Consider the following 22,101-nt stretch of genomic DNA (forward strand, 5'->3'; position numbering starts at 1 on the left):
GCATTAAGATTTATGAAACCACAAAGACAAGCTGGAGAGCCACTAGTAAGCCATTGACTTTAAACTTAGTCGAGGTCAATATTTATTTTGACAAACTAAAAAATTTCATCTTAAATAAAAAGGTATTGCTATTCAGGTCATTCCACCAAAGAATCAAGGGAGGAGGGACTGGCAACTGTTCTTAAATGCTATCTTAGTGTTGATAGTTTGCAAATATGGAGCATTTATTGTTTGATTTTTGCCTTCCTTACAACCTAAGTTTGGCAGAAACCCTGCAGCATATTCTCAGGGAAAAAGAAAAAAAAACTTCGACATTTCAACCATCTGCCAGATATACCTATCAAATTATTCATTTCTGAGGCTGCTTAAGGTTATTTAAATTCATAGCTTTTCAAACTACTGACAAGGTTTGCACACTGTGAAGAAAATGAATATTGTTAAGGGTTAAATGGACAGCTTCACACTTTAAATGCATTATAAATTCACCCCAGGCACTCTCCTACTGATTTTTCTCTTTATTATTTTATTTTACAATCAGGGACTCTTCATAATTATGGACCATGCCGACAATCGGCATGACAACAGAAATATTCAAACAAAACTGACCCAGGTATGAGGCAATAGTTGCATTATACCTCCAAGGAAACATGCCTTCAGATACATTTTAGATATACGAATAGTACTTCCAGAAACAAAGATATACGGCTGAGCCCCCAGCCTGCCTTGCTGGGCATATATACCCCACCTCTGTCCAATTTATGTGGGTTGACGTGAAGACAGGCAAGACCACTCTTAGAAGTGGTCATTGTTAAAATGTAGGCTGTCTATCAAGAGAAATTGTCTCCCAGAAATCAATACCTTAAAAACTCTTGTGGCTAAATGTTCTGCCAGACACTTTCAAAATTTTTTATGCTGAAAATAGTGTAGAAATAGTAGAAGTTCCATTTATTTGATTTCTTTTTATCACAGTCGGCCCATCCTCGATCAAGTTTCATAATTCAAAGATATTAATTTACCACCAGGTGTAGTTCAAAGGAATGTTGACCTTTGATTTACAAAACCCCTTAGATTTACTCTATGCCTTTTTTAAGAGAGTTCCCTTTTTCATATACCACAAGAAAAGGCCTGCAAAGTTGAGGACATGATTTAGGATGCTGGACCTTGCACCCCCTGGTGGCCAACACACATGCTTCATTATCTTTCTTTTTATTTGGTTTTGCAAAATTGGTTCAGCAAGAGATTGAAAAAATATTTTAATAAATTTTGATGCAATGTGGCAATCATACAGTGAGAGCCTGTCAAGTATAGTATGTTCAAAAATAATTACCCCTGGGCCCAGGATCTGTTATAGGGTCACTATAATAAAACCATGCTTTTTGCTGTCAGACATACATAGCAGAAAGACATTCCAATTCTGCCTCAGCACTAAACCCAGGCCAGTTACTTAACTTTTATGATCTTTAAGTTTCTCAACTGTAAAATAGGGCTAATAATTTTATCTAGGTCATAGTGTTCTTGGATGCAATAAATGAGAAAATATATTACAAAGGCTTAGCTCTGTGATTTTGAAGTACTGGAGAAATGACTGCTGAAAGTGACAGTTGTAATATGATAGTTAATATAATATCACCATATCAGCATAATTGGTATAATGATAGCTGATAGTTGTAAATAATAGTTGTGAACAGTTGTATGTAAAATGGAGTTAGGTTTTATTGTATGAATTATGAATATTCTGTATTTACTGGTAGTCCTCAAGTTCAGATATATAGAAAATAGAAATTGCTTTTCTTTTTCCCTCTGTCCATAGAAACGAAATCATAATTATGAAGAGCTGAGTCTAGACAAGCTTGCACGGGTCTGAAACTGTTCCTTTGCCCTGAAAACAATAGAAAATTGTGTGATTATAATAGCACTTATTAAATCAAAATACACAAATTTCATATAAAATATACAGTGTTATATTAGATACGGTTGAGTGAAATTTTGATTTCTTAGAAAATAACAAATACCCATTAAAAAAGACTTCTGCAAAAATAGGGGACATTTGGTCACTGGCATAGGCCTTGGCGCTTACAAGCAGCAGAGCTTACACAGCTATGTTGTCAAGTGTCCCACGTTTGGATTCTGGTTCCATCACCTGAAAAAGCTTGTGACCACAGGAAATTTTCTAAATCTCTGTGCCTCAGTTTCCACATCTATGCTAGAGGCATAATTATAGCCTTTATCTCATAATTATTTTTTGAAGAATGTATAAATTCATATGCAAAAGTGTATTCAAGGTAACTGACAGCCAGTAATAGTAGTACTATCTAACCCTGTATACACCTCCTTCATATACACTGCCTGGTGAATATTTACTAACATACGTAAAACTTAAAGAATTCTTGAGTTGAATATTTTTAAGATGTTTAGTTCTGGGGTTATGGTTAATAGTCATCTTCAAGATAATGAGGAGAGAATGAATAGATTTTCTCTTCCACCTTTCAGTCTTAACAATAACGATAATGTAAAGCAATACATCGACTTTGGTTAGAGACAAATAGAATTTCCTAAATCTTGAATACTTTGTACTTGAAGTGAATTCTTGAAGGAGGTAGTAAAATTTCATTTTGGAAAGAACTTTAAAAATGAGATTGCTAAAGGTGAGAAAGATATTTTTGAAGCCAATGATACCTGAAGGTCAAGGGATGAAAGATTATACTATCCTACCTTGCTTTTTACAAGTCATCTTCAGGAACACAGACAGACTGAAGACTTAGACCCCAGAACTAGTCTTCCCCATATCCTAAGACAGACACTGGGAACACAGACCTGTGTGTAGAGCCTGAAAACTGGCAGTCACTGTAGACTGTGAGGACAGTGTGGAAGAATCAGAATCTCATGGGTGGGGAACCTCTGCCCTGACGTAACTGGCATTACATGATTGCAGGCTGGAACAGGAAGTGATGTTTCTGTAGAAGGTATTTATTTTACCCCATCTTTATCCTCTCCAAAACTATAAACAGCTTACAAAAATACACTCAACTCACTAAGATAAGAGCAAACTAAAAATAATTAGGTGAGCCTTTCTAAACTTTGGGGAAATGAACTTTGTAGGGAAAGTCAGGGATGAAATTACTGCAAACATTGGCTGTGAGGTGCTGCATAGTTGATAAAGGTGGAGGCTGACTTTTTCTAACAACTATCAAAAAGTGGAAAACAGTCAGTTATATAATTTGAATGTTCAAAAAATAAAAACAAGCATGACAATAAATACAAAATAATGAGTTTCAGATATAACGATTCCTGTGTCTAGGTTCAAAGAGGAAGTCTTCCTATGGATCCTCATAAAGAACTCCTTATACAAGGTGATGAGAAATAGTCTCAGTAGTAGCCGTACATAAATGAATTTCAAGAGCTGGCTAATTTTTATAATGTTCTTTCATGTAAGCTAATGGTATAATAAAAAATTCATTCCAGCAAAAATAATTCAATGAGTAGATAAAACATACCAGTGGACATGGCAATGGTAATATAAGCATAGGCACAGTTTAGGCTGTCAGCAAGTACCAGTGCTTGAGTATTTGGCTGGGATCCAGAGGCCACGTCCCTCCCCTGGTTAGGTGACTATCATGAAAACAGCAGAGGTGCAGTCCTCACAGCATTAAAGAATTGCTTAGATGATAAAAATAAGAACTAAAAGCAGAGGAGAGAAGACAGAGACCCAGTTATCCAAACTGGGGCACAAAGTGAAGTTGATATCTCAGGAACATTTCAGAAGTCCAGTTATAGACCTGAGAGGAGGAGGTTCAAAGCAAGAGAATCTAGATGTGTAGTTCCAAAACCTTGGGAAGGTTCTATTAAATCCATTCTGATTAAAGTGAGAGTAGGGCTAGAATAAGCTCACAGCTTGTGCAACCACAGCTGGAAGAAGCAATGACATATTACTGCAAGATATTATGAAACCACTTGTTTTGCTTTTCTCTAAAAACAAAAATAACATCTCAGCAGACTTAAATAGTGAATATTGTAAATGGACATGAACACATGGAAATTTTCAAAAGGTAATTTGAAATTTTTTTTCTGTCATTAAGCTTGTTTTCTACTACTTGATTTGAATCTCTAATAACTTTGATATAACCCAAGAGGTGCCACTATATCAGAAACTCTACAAATTCCTTTTATTTTTATTTCTCTTATGATTTCAGTTTGACTTCTAAAGCCCTTTTGTTTCTCTTTTTGCTATTTCATGCTCTCCTTTCCTGATATCTATTCTATAAATTGTTGCTTTTTCAACCTTTGCCCCATTTATTCTTTCTTACCATATTGGACAATAAAATTTATTTAACTCAGGTAAAAATATTACTTCCTTTGTTTTCTGCCATATTCTATATATTCACTCAATATTTTAATTACCCCAGATGATTTAGTGTACTGGATTGTGGCAAGTTATGCAGATATTAAGTAATATAGCCTGATAGGTACAATAATAGAGAAAAATTATTTTATCTAACAAACTGAAAAAACTATCTCTTCTGAGGACTGATTTAATGAAAACAAATGGCAAAGCTCAAATATCTATTTTGAAATTGTTGTCATTACATAGGTGATACCAGTAGCAAGGGAAATAATTCTGTGCTTAAAAAAATAATTCTCTGCTGCTACTTTCTCTTCTTCGTGCAAGAAAATTACCCTGAAGGTATACATATGAGGGTGAAGTTCAGTAAGATTTAGAGTTGCCTGACTTGGTGTCAGTTTGAAACTTTGAATTTCCAAATAAAATTGACAAAGTCATTTATAGCAACTTTACATTTTTATCCTTGGGACTAATAGCAGCAGGGAACAGAAGCATCTAACCATCAAGATAGAAAGAAAGGTCCCCTGATGCTTTGTGATTTTTAAATGAAAATAATGTAAGATGAAAGTAAATCTTCACTTAGTTGTGTTTGTGATGCCTAATAATTATGCTTGAGGAGATAAAAATAGTCATTGAAGAAAACCTTTTAAAACTCCATAGGCTTCGCCATGCCTTTGTGGCTTGGCTATATTTATTTATTTTTTTAATAATCCTTTTAGAAAAGGACCTTTTCTTAGCCAACTGCTTGAAAATCTTTTGAGACCAGTTTTTTTTCCCCTGGTAATTCACTGATTCAATATTGAACATTATTTTACAATTTCTGTTACTATCTTCAAGGAGGGTACTATGGAAGACACAAGAAAAAAGAATGGTGTCTATTTTGTCTATAAATAAGAGGCAATATATTCTTGCATTTGCATCCTAAGTACTTGCATACCGCTTGTCTAATAGTAGTGATGTGGTTTGGCTTTGAGTCCCCACCAAAATCTCTTGTTGAATTGGAGGAGGGGCCTGGTGGGAAGTGATTGGATCATAGGGGCTGATTTCCCCCTTGCTGTTCTTGTGATAGTGAGTTCTCATGAGATCTCATGGTTTAAAAATGTGTGGCACTTCTCTTCTCATGCACTCTCTTTCCTGCTACCATGTGAAGAAGGTGCTTGCTTCCCCTTCACCTTCCGCCATGATTGTAAGTTTCCTGAGGTCTCCCCAGCCATGTGGAACTGTGAGTCAATTCAATCTCTTTTCTTTACAAATTACCCAGTCTCAGGTAATTCTTTATAGCAGTGTGAAAATGGACTAATACAAGTAGGTACCTGAATTTTGTTGAATTTAATTAATCTGATCAAATGCCTCATTTTTCAAATGCCTCCCTTTAGACCCCTCCTTTTAACACTACCATACTGGCAATTAAATTTTAACATAAATTTTGGTGGGACAAACCACATCCAAACCATAGCTTACCCAACAGTTACTTAACCTCTTGAGGGGTACATGACTAACTTCCATTTAGAAATATAACTGCATTTCATAAATATCATTACTCAATAAACAATCTGGGCAACAATTTTTAGGTGTTTGATCTTGTGCATGGTAACTTTGCCAGATTCTTCTTTTTCTGGGATCTTGTAACACTTCAATGAATTCCTTAAGTTACCATTATAAGGAGGATTCAACCAGAGAACAAACCCTCAAGTGTCTTCATATAAAGGAAGGCCATATACCTACTGTTTATCTTTTCTTTATGTCTAACTACATCTTATTTTTTAAAAAGACTGGAAGGATATATACAAAAATATGTGTATGTCATAGTCATTGGATTATTTGTGATTTTTGGTTATTGGTGATTTTTATTTTTAATTTTTACTCTTCTATATTTTCCCTTTGTTTAACATAATAATATAAAAAAACTTAGTTCACATAGTAAAATGTAATGGGAGCCAGTGTTTAGGCTCCCTTAGCCTTTTATTGAGTGACCTCCCCAAGATAGAAAGCCAGATTCTTTATTTAGAAAAGGGTGGGTCACTCCTTTCCTCGACCTCATGCTTCTACATTGATTATCATCCAGCAGTGAAACATTCTTGTGTTCTTGTCCTGGCCTGGCTTTCAGTGCTACCTATGGATGGTAAGTGAGCTACCAAACTGGTAGATTAGGAAAATATGTGAGGCATGTATCATGTAACTTTCTGGGCCATTTCTCTTAAGAGCCAGGAGGACAGCAAGAAACTGCTGTTCTCTCCTTGCTCCCCCTCCTTGCTGTAAGCTTGTAGGATGATGTCACTGTATGGGAAGACCTGTGGTGATTCAGTATTGCCAGTCACCAGATAGACATGTCTGTTTAATGGTGGGATTTCTTCTTTGGCAGTTAAATGTTGCTTTAAAACTAAGTGACATTCTTCCACATAACTTTTGGCTATGGTAATTATGTATTTATTGCCCATATGGAGAGACTTTTGAGAACAAAAGAATGTACCAAACAGAATAAACAAATGTTAATTGATCTATCCACTCTAGATGAGGACTGTCCCTGATAGACCAAGAAGGCAACTTGGTTTAACACTAATATAGCTGATATATTGGGTTCTGTATGATTTGCTTTTGGTTTACTACTCATTTAAGTTGTTCCTTATGTTGGGAAGGGTAGTGCTATTTTTAGACCCCTTCAAACCTGAACATTGATAGTTTTTTAAAGTATTCTATATTTCAGAGCAATGTCCTCTAAAAATACGTTGCCTACACTAGTCAGTAAGACAAATTAAATCTGTAAGACTGTACACAAAACTGTCAATGGACAATATTGCTTTTTTTGAAGGGTAAGATTTTAGGCTAATTTCCATGTGCATATATATATATGTATATGTATGTGTGTATGAGAGACAGATTTTGCCTTCAAGTTTTATAACTATTTCTTTGAAAATCTAGAAAAGAATTTTTTTTAAAGTCTAGTGATATGCAATGGGCCTGCTTATTATTCAATAAGCTTTATATTAGCTCTTATAATCCTATTAACAACAAGTAAGGTAGATTTTATCTCCTTATTTTATTAATAAGACACTGAAGTTCAAAGATACTGTGCCTAGGTAATGGCAAAGCCAGAATTTGAGCTTGGGTCTACTTGGGCCCACAGTCCATATCATTAATTGTGTGTAGTTAATATACTACAGTAAGGTAGTATAACACCACTCATGATGGCTGATAATTAAGTTGGGAATTGATGGCTCATTTCTCATTTTACTCTATCTTATACGATGGCTTCATGTGTGAAGATAAGTGCACCTGAGCTCAGTTCTCAGATCAGCAATAAGCATTCATTTCTAATTAACAAGAATATCTAGTATCATGTTTTTAATAGCCATAGAACTATTTCTTCTAACAGTCACATGCCTATCTCAGTGGAAATTTTACCGCTTGGTTTGATTTCTTGCCTTCTATATTATAGTCCTCATACGATTGATTGAAATTTCTTGGATATAGCTTTCTACACATTTAGCCTTCTCTCAATTTGGTAATATTCAGCACATTTTCTGTTATTTTTGTTTTGTTTCACAACTTACAATGGAATCAAATGTGCAGAAGCACATGAGGACAAGATTGATTAAAGAGAATGTACTCTATTCAATTGTGTATGCTGACAATTGCAATTAAATTTCATACCAAATCTTGTCTTTCAAGTAATAGCTTACTTTTCTTTTTTAGATAAAATTTACTTATGCTGAGAAATTAGCTGTGAATGAATTAGATAGTGGCTAGAATAAAGGCCTGCAAAAATGAATGTGTGATCTTTTCCCTGTACTACAAATGTTCTTCATTCAACTCTAAACATAAACATTTTTTTGAATAAATATTGTGAGTTTGTTGGAAAAAAAGAAGCCACCCCTTGCAAATATGTGTTGACTTTAAAATATTAGTACTTTAGTTGGCACTGGAATACTCTTTGTTTTGGACTTCGTATAGGACACCAATCCTACTGTAAAAAGGATGCTGTGTAATGATCAACTCTTAAAGAAAGTGATGAAAATCGAGAAAGGAGTTATGGGGAATGAGTTTCAATGAATGCAATGTTGGCAGTAACATAAATGCTGCCTATTGCAAGGCGGACACTTGGGAGCCCTCTTTAGTTTTCTTATTAAAAATTGCACTTAATCAATCTACACCTTGATTGTTATTATAAAGCGAAGATGATGATAAAAATTGAAAAAAAAAGTGAAGGTGATAATAAAGGATTTATCCAATAGAAAAACTTTGAAGTATACTCAATTGTTTTGAAAGCTTTTATGATCATATATAGCACAAATATTCATAAATATATTGATAATCTAATTTAAAAATAGAAATAATAAAATAGTAGCCAACCAAATATTGCAGTCCCTTTGACAATGTTTCTAGTAGATTTACATATGGCTAGTTATTAGACATTGAAATTTCTTATTAAGGAAGTATAAATATTTTTTAAAGCCAACTTAAAGAGGTGCAAAAACAAAAATTTCCATTAGAGATATGTCTGTCATATTTAGAAATATTACATGTCTTTAAGTGGCAACTTATTTCTTTATTTCATAAGCAAACACTTAATGCATACCCTTGTTGTGTACTAGCATGGAAGACAAAATACAGATAAAAAGAGTTATTCCTTATCCATAGGAGTTTATTGTCTTGTTGAAGGTATTAGCATCATCTTGACAGAAGAAAAAAGAGAAATGTTTACGAATTAAAACTGCTTAAACTTCTTCAAGTTGAGGTAAACTGAACTCCCCTAATTTCTAGAAGAAGGCAACTTAAGAAAAATTGATATGACATTCCTTATGCATAATTTCTACTAACAAAGAAATGAAGGTGCATATCTTAAAAACAAAACATCATATATTAAAGCAGTAAAAATTCAACTACTGGAAACTTCTAAAAGTTTACAAACATTTTGGCACTATGATGAGTGCCAATATGTGCCAGTATGATGGCACATACTATGAGTATGTGGTTCACAGTAAGTGGTCAAAATGTTTTTGTTGTTTTTTACTTGTTCTCAAATTACTATTGTTTAGTGTAGATTTTTTAAGTGAAAATAATGTAAGTGTTCTCTTTCCTAGAGCATTTTACTTTATTCTTGGATCTCAACTTTAAAAAATAACCTTGACATAAAAACTGTATTAATAATTCATGGACTATATTAATGGCTGAGTTAAAACTTTAACAAGTTGGTGTTACAAAACTGTCGAAAACGTAACAGCTCTGCCTTCTTTAATTTCAACTGCTTCTGTTGAAGCGTAGGGAAATGCCTTATTGGTGTGCAATGTTACCAATTATCTGACAGAGCCAGAGTGTATTTCCAGCTAATCAGAAATAAGAGTGCAGAATTAAATCTCCCGTGTGAAACTCATCATTTACATATTTATGATTCAAAAATGATAATAAGGCTAATGAGAAACTCGCGTACTGTCATTAAAAGTCAAGCCAATCTTACAGTTAATTTCCAACAGTTAAAGCCCCTGATATATGATTGTTGAAAGATGACCTCTGTTGATGTCAGTTTAGTTTAATTAAACATTACAATTATTTGTGTGGACTTATCCATACATTATGTGAGGGGGTTTGTTTTTTAAGCTGCTACTCTTTGGGTTAAGAGTGAGATACAAGGTTAATAGAAATGGGTGTAGCACAAGTTTATACATGTATAATGCATTAGGGAAAATGGTAATAATATAGGCGTGCATTCACACACCTAACCCCAACACTACTTCGTATGTTTCTAGGAGTACTAGAAAGGAGGTGACCAGATGTAATTGGTGAAGATGCTTTAAAGCTGTTAAGAGCTTGAAATTGTGTGTTGCTTATACATTTCTGAGTTATGGCAATACCTTGTGGTCTGTGATATGCTCATTAAGTGGCACTGTCTTCAGAACCAAGGCATTTGAATATGTTCATTGCCGAAGCATCATTAACTAAAGAAGTGATGTTTTCCTACTCCCACATCCGGTCTAAGAAATGCCTTATACATGTCATCAATTTGCTGATGCTGGCAGATGTTCCTTTCTGTGTGTCATGTGGGTTTTAGTTCTCTGTGGGCATTCTCATTTGTACACGAATCGTGGGCACATTTTGTGTAATCCAGCCCTGTCCTTGACCTCATTTTTAAAGTATATTTTTACCCCTCTCAGGTAGCTTTAACTAAAACCCAAATTTATAAGTTTTTATTCCATAAAAGTGTGTTCATTTCTGGTTTGCTTTCTTTTCACCTGCTTTCTTAAGAATGTTACACTAACATAATACTGTAAGGAACAAATAGCATTTTTAAGCTCTGTTGCAGTGCTGTTTAACGTCTTATTGTTATTAACATTATTATTATGAAAATAATGTAACAATAACAACTAAAAATAGCAGAAGCAACAACAATAGCCTATATGGTCATGGAAACCATAGGAGGCAATTAAACTACCGAGATATCTATAACTCTGATCATTGAGATTATTTGTATTACACTTGTGTGTCTTGACTTTTGATGAAGGTGACTCTGTGAGTATAGTTTAAATGTGGAGAGATTTTTTAAAAACACAAAAGAATATTTAAGAGAAATAGAAGATAGACTAAGTAATCCTAGTATTCACTTTAAGACTATTTGGAAATAATGAATGACAGAAATAATGGTAGAATATATTTGAAGAAATAATTGCTGAGTTTTCTAGACATAAAGGGAGATATGAATTCCCAGTTGAAAAATTTAAGTACTGAGCCATATTCTTTTAAGAAAAAGCAAACCCATACCACGAAACACTGCAGTCAAATTACAAAAAATTGAAGAAAACAGAGACAATCTTAAAATCTACTGGTAATGATAAAACCAAAAGCACATTCATATAAACAAATGGATATTATTAGTAACAATATATTCCAGAAACAACAATGTAGTTGCTAAAAATAAAAATTGACCGTTCCACTGGACTTATTCTGGGTTCTCAATAATTTGTATATCTTGTGAGATAGTTACTCTTATTCCCATTTTACAAATGAGAAAGCTGAGGCCTTGAGAAGAGAATTTCCTAAAGTTAAACAAACATTAAAAGGTGAAGCTGTTTACCTTTTCATATTCCCAGCTTAATGATTGAGAGAGAGAGCTAAATTAGTATTTTCAAGTTATAACAGAAAGAGTTTAGCACCCTAAGTAACTCAAATAACTTTTGGAGGCTGTACTTGACTAGAAGGTCAGTGAACCCAATGAACCAAGAGAGCATATACAGATTACAAGGAAGAACAAGCATAGAGCTTGATGAATGATTTCAGTAAATTTGATTAAGGATTTAATAATAACTATTTTCTGAGTTTAAAAAAGTGAAATAGACACTTTAAAATATTAAGAAGATATGCAGGTTGGGCTAGTAGTTACAATGGATAAAGCATGGAGAGATTTCCTGCCATATTGGGAGAAAGACTGAAATACTGAATAACAATTGATTTTGTTCAATAAATACTTCATTTATATTAAAATTTTATTTGAACATATACATATAAATATATTATAAATTCCATATACAGTCATCCCTCAATATCTGTGGGTTCCACATGTGTAGATTCAACTACCCATGGATCAAAAATAATAGGCCACGCATGGTGGCTCATGCTTGTAATCCCAGCACTTTGGGAGGCAGGCGGATCACCTGAGGTCAGTAGTTCGAGACCAGCCTGGCTAACATAGTGAAACTCTGTTTCTACTAAAACTAAAAAAATTAGCCAGTCGTGATGGCATGCGCTTGTAATCCCAGCTATTTGGGAGGTAGAGGCAGGAGAATGGCTTGAACCTGGAAGGCAGAGGTTGCAGTGAGCTGAGATCTTGCCACTGTACTCCAGTCTGGGCAACAGAGTGAGACTTCATCTCAAAAGCAAACAAACAATCAAACAAACTATTTTATATATATATATATATATATATATACACATATGATTAAATATAACACAATATATATATATTTTATTTAAAAATGGATGGTTACATCTGGTGAGCATGTATACTCTTTTTCTTGTCACTATTCTATTTTTTTATTAATTTATCTTTATTCTATTTTATTTTTATTATTATTATACTATAAGTTTTAGGATACATGTGCACAGTGTGCAGGTTTGTTACATATGTATACGTGTGTCATGTTGGTGTGCTGCACCCATTAACTCGTCATTTAGCAGTAGGTATATTTCCTAATGCTATCCCTCCCCCCTGCCCCCACCCCACAACAGTCCCTGGAGTGTGATGTTCCCCTTCCTGTGTCCATGTATTCTCATTGTTCAATTCCCATCAATGAGTGAGAACATGCAGTGTTTGGTTTTTTGTCCTTGCGATAGTTTGCTGAGAATGATGGTTTCCAGTTTCATCCATGTCCCTACAAAGGACATGAACTCATCATTTTTTATGGCTGCATAGTATTCCATGGTGTACATGTGCCACATTTTCTTAATCCAGCCTATCGTTATTGTACATTTGTGTTCATTCCAAGTCTTTGCTATTGTGAATAGTGCCGCAATAAACATACGTGTGCACGTGTCTTTATAGCAGCATGATATATAGTCCTTTGGGTATATACCCAGTAATGGGATGGCTGGGTCAAATGGTATTTCTAGTTCTAGATCCCTGAGGAATCGCCACACTGACTTCCACAATGGTTGAACTAGTTTACAGTCCCACCAACAGTGTAAAAGTGTTCCTATTTCTCCACATCCTCTCCAGCACCTGTTGTTTCCTGACTTTTTAATGATCGCCATTCTAACTGGTGTGAGATGGTATCTCATAGTGGTTTTGATTTGCATTTCTCTGATGGCCAGTGATGATGAGCATTTTTTCATGTGTCTTTTGGCTGCATAAATGTCGTCTTTTGAGAAGTGTCTGTTCATATCCTTCGCCCACTTTTTGATGGGTTGTTTGTTTTTTTCTTATAATTTGTTTGAGTTCATTGTAGATTCTGGATATTAGCCCTTTGTCAGATGAGTAGGTTGCAAAAATTTTCTCCCATTCTGTAGGTTGCCTCTTCACTCTGATGGTGGTTTCTTTTGCTGTGCAGAAGCTCCTTAGTTTAATTAGATCCCATTTGTCAATTTTGGCTTTCATTGCCATTGCTTTTGGTGTTTTAGACATGAAGTCCGTGCCCATGCCCATGTCCTGAATGGTAATGCCTGGGTTTTCTTCTAGGGTTTTTATGGTTTTAGGTCTAACGTTTAAGTCTTTAATCCATCTTGAATTAATTTTTGTATAAGGTGTAAGGAAGGGATCCAGTTTCAGCTTTCTACATATGGCTAGCCAGTTTTCCCAGCACCATTTATTAAATAGGGAATCCTTTCCCCATTTCTTGTTTTTGTTAGGTTTGTCAAAGATCAGATAGTTGTCGATATGCAGCATTATTTCTGAGGGCTCTGTTCTGTTCCATTGGTCTATATCTCTGTTTTGGTACCAGTACCATGCTGTTTGGGTTACTGTAGCCTTGTAGTATATTTTGAAGTCAGGTAGCATGATGCTTCCAGCTTTGTTCTTTTGGCTTAGGATTGACTTGGCGATGAGGGCTCTTTTTTGGTTCCATATGAACTTTAAAGTAGTTTTTTCCAGTTCTGTGAAGAAAGTCATTGGTAGCTTGATGGGGATGGCATTGAATCTGTAAATTATCTTGGGCAGTGTGGCCATTTTCACAGTATGGATTCTTCCTACCCATGAGCATGGAATGTTCTTCCATTTCTTTGTATCCTCTTTAATTTCATTGAGCAGTGCTTTGCAGTTCTCCTTGAAGAGGTCCTTCACATCCCTTGTAAGTTGGATTCCTTGATATTTTATTCTCTTTGAAGCAGTTGTGAATGGGAGTTCACTCATGACTTGGCTCTCTGTTTGTCTGTTATTGGTGTATAAGAATGCTTGTGATTTTTGCACATTGATTTTGTATCCTGAGACTTTGCTGAAGTTGCTTATCAGCTTAAGGAGATTTTGGGCTGAGACGATGGGGTTTTCTAGATATACAATCATGTCATCTGCAAACAGGGACAATTTGACTTCCTCTTTTCCTAATTGAATGCCCTTTATTTCCTTCTCTTGCCTGATTGCCCTGGCCAGAACTTCCAACACTATGTTGAATAGGAGTGGTGAGAGAGGGCATCCCTGTCTTGTGCCAGTTTTCAAAGGGAATGCTTCCAGTTTTTTCTCATTCAGCATGATATTGGCTGTGGGTTTGTCATAGATAGCTCTTATTATTTTGAGATACGTCCCATCAATACCTAATTTATTGAGGGTTTTTAGCATGAAGTGTTGTTGAATTTTGTCAAAGGCCTTTTCTGCATCTATTGAGATAATCATGTGGTTTTTGTCTTTGGTTCGGTTTATATGCTGGATTACGTTTATTGATTTTCATATGTTGAACCAGCGTTGCATCCCAGGGATGAAGCCCACTCGATCATGGTGGATAAGCTTTTTGATGTGTTGCTGGATTCGGTTTACCAGTGTTTTATTGAGGATTTTTTCATCCATGTTCATCAAGGATATTGGTCTAAAATTCTCTTTTTTGGTTGTGTCTTTGCCAGGCTTTGGTATCAGGATGATGCTGGCCTCATAAAATGAGTGAGGGAGTATTCCTTCTTTTTCTCTTGATTGGAATATTTTCAGAAGGAATGGTACCAGCTCTTCCTTGTACCTCTGGTAGAATTTGGCTGTGAATCCTTCTGGTCCTGGACTTTTTTTAGTTGGTAAGCTATTAATTATTGCCTCAATTTCAGAGTCTGTTATTGGTCTATTTAGAGATTCAACTTCTTCCTGGTTTAGTCTTGGGAGAGTGTATGTATCGAGGAATTTATCCATTTCTTCTAGATTTTCTAGTTCATTTGCCTAGAGTTGTTTATAGTATTCTCTGATGGTAGTTTGTATTTCTGTGGGATCGGTGGTGATATCCCCTTTGTCATTTTTTATTGCATCTATTTGATTCTTCTCTCTTTTCTTCTTTATTAGTCTTGCTAGCAGTCTATCAGTTTTGTTGATCTTTTCAAAAAACCACCTCCTGGATTCATTGATTTTTTGAAGGGTTTTTTGTGTCTCTATTTCCTTCAGTTCTGCTCTGATCTTAGTTATTTCTTGCCTTCTGCTAGCTTTTGAATGTGTTTGCTCTTGCTTCTCTTGTTCTTTTAATTGTGATGTTAGGGTGTCAATTTTAGATCTTTCCTGCTTTCTTTTGTGGGCATTTAGTTCTATAAATTTCTCTCTACACACTGCTTTGAATGTGTCCCAGAGATTCTGGTATGTTGTGTCTTTGTTCTTGTTGGTTTCAAATAACATCTTTATTTCTGCCTTCATTTCATTATGTACCCAGTAGTCACTCAGGAGCAGGTTGTTCAGTTTCCATGTAGTTGAGTGGTTTTGAGTGAGTTTCTTAATCCTGAGTTCTAGTTTGATTGCACTGTGGTCTGAGACAAAGTTTGTTATAATTTCTGTTTTTTACATTTGCTGAGGAGTGTTTTACTTCCAACTATGTGGTCAATTTTGGAATAGGTGTGGTGTGGTGCTGAAAAGAATGTATATTCTGTTGATTTGGGGTGGAGAGTTCTGTAGATGTCTATTAGGTCCACTTGGTGCAGAGCTGAGTTCAATTCCTGAATATCCTTGTTAACTTTCTGTCTTGTTGATCTGTCTAATGTTGACAGTGGGGTGTTAAAGTCTCCCATTATTATTGTGTGGGAGTCTAAGTCTCTTCATAGGTCACTAAGGACTTGCTTTATGAATCTGGGTGCTCCTGTATTGGGTGCATATATATTTAGGATAGTTAGTTCTTCTTGTTGAATTGATCCATTTACCATTATGTAATGGCCTTGTCTCTTTTGATCTTTGCTGGTTTAAAGACTGTTTTATCAGAGACTAGGATTGCAACCCCTGCCTTTTTTTGTTTTCCATTTGCTTGGTAGATCTTCCTCCATCCCTTTATTTTGAGCCTATGTGTGTCTCTGCATGTGAGATGGGTTTCCTGAATACAGCCCACTGATGGGTCTTGACTCTTTATCCGATTTGCCAGTCTGTGCCTTTTAATTGGAGCATTTAGCCCATTTACATTTAAGGTTAGTATTGTTATGTGTGAATTTGATCCTGTGATTATGATGTTAGCTGGTTATTTTGCTCGTTAGTTGATGCAGTTTCTCCCTAGCCTTGATGGTCTTTACAATTTGGCATGTTTTTGCAGTGGCTGGTACCAGTTGTTCTTTCCATGTTTAGTGCTTCTTTCAGGAGCTCTTTTAGGGCAGGCCTGGTGGTGTCAAAAATCTCTCAGCATTTGCTTGTCTGTAAAGTATTTTATTTCTCCTTCACTTATGAAGCTTAGTTTGGCTGGATATGACATTTGGGTTTGAAAATTCTTTTTTTTAAGAATGTTGAATATTGGCCCCCACTCTCTTCTTGCTCGTAGAGTTTCTGCCGAGAGATCAGCTGCTAGTCTGATGCGCTTCCCTTTGTTGGTAACCTGACCTTTCTCTCTGGCTATCCTTAACATTTTTTCCTCCATTTCAACTTTGGTGAATCTGCCAATTATGTATCTTGGAGTTGCTCTTCTCAAGGAGTATTTTGTGGCATTCTCTGTATTTCCTGAATTTGAATATTGGCCTGCCTTGCTAGGTTGGGGAAGTTCTCCCGGATAATATCCTGCAGAGTGTTTTCCAACTTGGTTCCATTCTCCCTGTCACTTTCCGGTACACCAATCAGATGTAGATTTGGTCTTTTCACATAGTCCCATATTTCCTGGAGGCTTTGTTCATTTCTTTTTATTTTTTTTTCCTCTGAACTTCTCTTCATGCTTCATTTCATTCATTTTGTCTTCCATCTCTGATACCCTTTCTTTCAGTTGATCGCATCGGTTACTGAGGCTTGTGCATTTGTTACGTAGTTATGCCGTGGTTTTCAGCTCCATCAGGTCCTTTAAGGACTTCTCTACTTTGCTTCTTCTAGTTTTATCCATTCATCTAATTTTTTTTCAAAGTTTTTAACTTCTTTGCCATTGGTTCAAACTTCCTTCTTTAGCTCGGAGTAGTTTGATCTTCTGAAGCCTTCCTCTCTCAACTCGTCAAAGTCATTCTCCGTCCAGCTTTGTTCTGTTGCTGGTGAGGAGCTGCATTCCTTTGGAGGAAGAGAGGTGCTGTGATTTTTAGAGTTTCCAGTTTTTCTGCTCAGTTTTTTCGCCATCTTTGTGGTTTTATCTACCTTTGGTCTTTGAGGATGATGACATACAGATGGGATTTTGGTGTGGATGTCCTTTCTGTTTGTTAGTTTTCCTTCTAACAGTCAGGACCCTCAGCTGCAGGTCTGTTGGAGTTTACTGGAGGTCCACTCCAGAACCTGTTTGCCTGGGTATCAGCAGCGGTGGCTGCAGAACAGCGGATATTGGTGAACCGCAAATGCTGCTGCCTGATCGCTCCTCTGGACGTTTTGTCTCAGAGGAATACCCTGCCATGTGAGGTGTCAGTCCACCCCTACTGGGGGGTGTTCCCAGTTAGGCTACTCCTGGGTCAGGGACCCACTTGAGGAGGCAGTCTGCCCTTTCTCAGATCTCAAGCTGCATGCTGGGAGAACCACTACTCTCTTCAAAGCTGTCAGACAGGGACATTTAAGATTGCAGAGGTTATTGCTGTCTTTTGTTTGTCTATGCCCTTCCCCCAGAGGTGGAGCCTATAGATGCAGGCAGGCCTCCTTGAGCTGTGGTGGGCTCCACCAAGTTCGAGCCTCCCAGCCGCTTTGTTTACCTACTGAAGCCTGAGCAATGATGGGTGCCCCTCCCCCAGCCTTGCTGCCACCTTGCAGTTTGATCTCAGACTGCTGTGCTAGCAATGAGCGAGGCTTTGTGGGGGTAGGACCCTCCGAGCCAGGTGCGGGATATAATCTGGTGTGCCATTTGTTAACCCCGTTGGAAGAGCATAGTATTAGGGTGGGAGTGACCCGATTTTCCATGTGCCATCTGTCACCCCTTTCTTTGACTAGGAAAGGGAATTCCCTGACCCCTTGCGCTTCCTGGGTCAGGCGATGCCTCACCCTGCTTTGGCTCATGCACAGTGCATTGCACCCACTGTCCGGCACTCCCCAGTGAGATGAACCCGGTACCTCAGTTGGAAATGCAGAAATCACCTGTCTTCTGTGTTGCTTATGCTGGGAGCTGTAGACTGGAGCTGTTCTTATTTGGCCATCTTGGCTCCACCCCCTCCTGTCACTATTCTTGAAACAATTCTGGAACCAACCTCCACGGATAGTGAAGGAAAACTATATTATACTTAATAACTTCCAAACCAGTAAATTAATAAAGAAAAGGTTAAGTTGTAGAAAATAGTATGAGTTTAACAGTTACAGAAAAAAATGAAAAAAAAGGTAACTATGAAAGACAGAGTAATATAATGGAAAAGGTAAAATATATTATCACAATAAATGTAAATGACTTACATATACCTACTAACTAAAACACAAAGACTTTTTTGATAGAAACAAAAATGTACCTAGCTATCATCTGCTTTTAAATGTCATACCACAAATAAAATTGCTTTGAAATGTTCCAAATAAAGAAATGGGAAAAATATCTAATGAACAAAGACTGTTCAGAAGAATGCTATTATACCAATATAGTGATAGACAAAATTAAAATTAAGGGAATGGCATTAACATAGGTAAACAGGTATATGCATAATAATTAAAATAAAATTTACTTAGAAGGTTATGACATTTTATGTATATAACAACATTGTCAAAAAAGTAGTAAAGCAAAAATTGCAAACTCTGCAGTGTCATCAGACACTGATATATTAAGCAAAGTAAAATACCTTAAATTCAACACATTGTTATATAAAACTAACTAAAATTTCAAAGAAATGGTTACCAGTAAAACACATTTTTAACCATAAGGCAACTTAAAAACCTACACTTAAAAGAAAGCTTAAAAAATAAAATATACTTCAAAACTTTGAAATGCATTTAGAAATAACATAGTTCTTTAAACTTTTCTTGTTTGATTTTTTCAATCTAAATGCAGTATTTGATATTCACTTTTCTTCATTTTATTAAACACATGGCCATTTGTTTCAACCTGCCGAGATCATCTTAATTAATTCTGTAACCACTGTAATTGTTATTATTTCATGATTTGTATCAGTTTTATATTATAAACATGTTTTCTGTACATTTGAGTCATGTATCAAAGTGTTGAATCTGTTAACATGAAGGACAGAGACCTAAATTGTTAATGTTTCTAACTAGAGAGGAAATGATGCATTAACTCTTTCAGGTTAAGAGATATTTGTATTTTAATTACATATTTTTAATTTTGTGTACTTATGTACTACATAAGGTAATAGTAATACAGCTTCCCTTTTAAGCCTATGTCCCATTATGAATGTAAACTTCTTTATTATCCATCACATGACTGAGAAAATATTGACACATTATAAAATGAAAAAAAAACTTAGTAAAATGCTTAACAAGGCAAAGAATAAATAAACCATGACAATACATAAATTTTTGACTTGCAGATACAGTTTGTTTCTGGAAGCATACAGATCTTCTTTGTTTGTTTACATAAGCTATAAGAAAGAAAAAAATGAAATTTCCGCAAACACTGATTTACCAGTTCTTTATCTCTCTACTCATAGGATGAACACTAACCATAAATTTCACCTCTATCTAAGGAGTGTTCTCAAATAGCTAGATCCACTAGTTAAGACCAAGAAAAAGCAAAAATGATTTTAGCCTCCACAGAATTTAGTGATTGATCTTTCCAATTTTGTATATCATCAAGATAGTTAAATCTCAAGATACCAAAAATGACAATAATATTCATACTAAAAGAATTCTACCCAAATGGTCATAAAGGGGATTGTTCCAGAAATGTGGTTCATTATTTTCTAAAGCTTTTAATTTATAATGACATCCTGACATCGGACCTTGAATTAGGTACTAAAAAGCCAATCCTTACTGGAGTCACGCACTGGAATGTGAGTTGAGAGCATGATCTTACCCTCTCTGAGCCTCAGTTTTCTCATCTTCAAAATGCTGTGGTTTGACTTAGTTAGGTATAAGGTTTCTTGTTCTTCTAATCTTTTTCAGGGCTATATCCCCTTACTCCTTCCCATCTGTTCAAAATTGTAATCCCCATAAAACATAGAGAAATATATTCTCTATATATCTCAGATGACTAGAAAAAAACTTCAAAAAATACTTCTTGGAAGAAATATGTCCTCAGTTTCTGGTTTAAGCTCATGTTCTTCCTTTAGTTGGCTTAGGTCTCCCTTTTCATGAGTGTCCTAATTGAGTATTTGGTCTCTCTGCAGCTATGTGTTATCCAGCTGGCATTTTGAATTTCTTGGTGGAGCATTACTTCACTTTAGATTCCCAGTTCTTGGAAAGTGAATCAAGCTTTCTTTTTATTGCCTGACTCTTTTTCATGTAGGATATTTTCTGCTATTTCTCTAAGCTTACTGAAGGTAAGTCTTTATGGTAAGCCAATGCAATCTGCTACATGACCTCAATCTTCTCCAGGCATATCCTTAATTTACAGTGCTCTGCTGACCTTGCAAATCTGTTTATAATCCCTTTTCTTAAATGAGCATATCCAGAGCAAAGTCATTAACTTTCCTCTCAAATAGCTGTATCAATGACTTTTGTTCATAGATATTAAAGGTCACCAACTATCTGATATAAATGTTCATATACTTTATTGCAGCAAGGCACAGGCCTGTGACATATCATGGAGTTTTAATTCCTGGTCATCTCACTCTTCAATATGCTATGGATTGGTAGGAAACAACTAAATCTGAGAAAGTCAATTTGTCATTTGAGAGACTTGTAGATTCTAATAGATTCTAAGTGAATAAGTTAAGTAGTAGCAGGTATTTTTGATCTGCTATTGAAATTTATACCTTGTCTTAGAAGAGTGCTGACATTTTAAGTCAGTGTTTAAGGATAAGTAGTAGTTCATGCAGTAGAGGGAGAAAAGAATGTCAGTACATACTGTGGAAGAATGAATATGTTGTACTTAGAATGACAGAAAAATTTGATATGTTTAGAGTATAAAGGATATTTTAGAAAGTATTATATAATAAGGTTAAAATGATAGTGTGGTAAGCATTATCACAGATCTAGTCCTGAAAAGCTTTCCTTAATATTATAATAAAAGGCAAGGTTTTGAAAGGTATATTTGAGGAGAGTAGCATACTCTGATTTGTGTTGTAGTATAATCATTAAGAGGATAAACTGGAGAAAAAGATACTCGAGGTACCAAAAAGTTAAGAGAGGTAAAATGAAGTGTGACATGTAAGAGGAGAAAAATACACTTTAGTCCTTGATAATCATGTTATATGGAGGTGATAAAGAGATAGTGAGAGAAATAGTGCAGATGAAGCCATGTCTTATAGTTTAGTAAGTAAGTAGATGGTGATACTATTAACAGAATTAAAAAACAGGGAAGAGATGTAAGCTTGATAGAACCAAAGGGAGACATAATTTCAATTTTAGAAGTGTTTAGTTTAAAACTATAAATAAAATTTTTAGGCTTAGGGAAAAGCTGAGATGCAGGAGTATGGTATTTGAAAGGTGACTGAAGCATAAAGACAGTTCTTGTTAATAATAGCTCTGTCCATAAAAAGAAGAACAGTTGTTATGGGTACAGAGTTTAGATGTCACTATTATTACCCAAACCATCAGATTATTAACTTCTTAATATCAAAGACAAATAATTCTGTAAATTCAGTGATTATATGCTTATTTGACCCCCCCAAAAAATTTAAATGTATTCTTTAAGGTACAT

Source organism: Pan paniscus, chromosome 11 (genome assembly GCF_029289425.2).
Source record: "Pan paniscus chromosome 11, NHGRI_mPanPan1-v2.0_pri, whole genome shotgun sequence".
Lineage (NCBI taxonomy): Eukaryota > Metazoa > Chordata > Mammalia > Primates > Hominidae > Pan > Pan paniscus.